This window comes from Tenrec ecaudatus, chromosome 10 (genome assembly GCF_050624435.1).
Source record: "Tenrec ecaudatus isolate mTenEca1 chromosome 10, mTenEca1.hap1, whole genome shotgun sequence".
NCBI lineage: Eukaryota > Metazoa > Chordata > Mammalia > Afrosoricida > Tenrecidae > Tenrec > Tenrec ecaudatus.
In genome coordinates, this window is record NC_134539.1 from 22,051,062 (window position 1) to 22,052,213 (window position 1,152).

General features: G+C 37.7%; 1 non-coding gene across 1 annotated transcript; it reads right to left on the reverse strand.

Annotated features, from left to right (window-relative positions):
- Positions 1–526: 526 nt before the first annotated feature.
- On the reverse strand, positions 527–690 carry LOC142460444 (U1 spliceosomal RNA). The gene has a single exon (XR_012786646.1). It is a non-coding gene; the product is annotated as a U1 spliceosomal RNA (small nuclear RNA).
- Between the last annotated feature and the right edge of the window lie 462 nt (positions 691–1,152).

Consider the following 1,152-nt stretch of genomic DNA (forward strand, 5'->3'; position numbering starts at 1 on the left):
AAAATCGATATTTTATCTAGCTTTTGGAGAATTTATTTTGGCTCATACTCAGGCTAAAATCTGTAAAGCTTGATTGGGAAACTCATAGTAGGCCAGATTCTTCGTCCAAACCATGGAGAAAGGATGTTTAATATAAACAGCTTTCCATGTTTTATTGTTAATTGGCCTAGATTTTCAATATGAATTATAGATGAGGAAAAATTAAGATCTAAGCTATAAATGGCATTGACTGAATCCAAACAGATTATGTAAAGTCTATAGTTTAGTAATGTCCTTGAAGTTAATTCCAATGGTCAAAATAGGACAATTAACAATGCTCAAAAATTTTGTTATTGAATCTCGAAAGCGAAGTTCATTAAAGATTCATTTCTCTAAGAAAACTCTAGATAATCACTAGCCTTCAGCAGAAGGAGCCATGTGGCACTCTGGGTTGGGCACTGGGCTGCTGAGTGTAAGGGCCAAAATTTTGAAGAAAGATGAAGCTGTCTGCTCCTGTTAAGATGTACAGTCTTTTTTTCTTTTAAATCAGGGGAGAGCGCAAACGCAGTCCCCCACTACCACAAATTATGCAGTCGAGTTTCCCACATTTGGGGAAATCGCAGGGGTCAGCACATCCGGAGTGCAATGGATAAGCCTCACCCTGGGAAAACCACCTTCGTGATCATGGTATCTCCCCTGCCAGGTAAATATAAGATGTACAGTCTTATAATTGATCCTCAAATGAGAGATAAAGCAATTAACTTTGAGGAACTACATTTCTATCTTTTCCCCTAGAGAAATTGATACAAGCAAGGGACTTTAGCCACTCTTCACCTTTCTGTTTGAATTATGTAGAATTTTAGTGAACCTGTGGGAATTTACAGATAAAGAGCATAGTTTGGAGACCTAGAATAGTAAATATTACAATCATATACAACTCAGGAAAAATTATTCTCTATGCTTTCTGATTCAGAGGGCTGTTCCTAATATTCATAATTGCAGATATACCCACCCAAACCCACTGCCATACATCTGAATAAGATGCATAGTAACTCTATAGGGTAGAGTAGATTTGTTCCCTAGGGTTTCAGAGATGATTACAGGGCCAAGGAGACAATATCATATCCTTGCTTAGGGTTGGTAGTGGATCTGAACCACCAACCTTGATTTTAG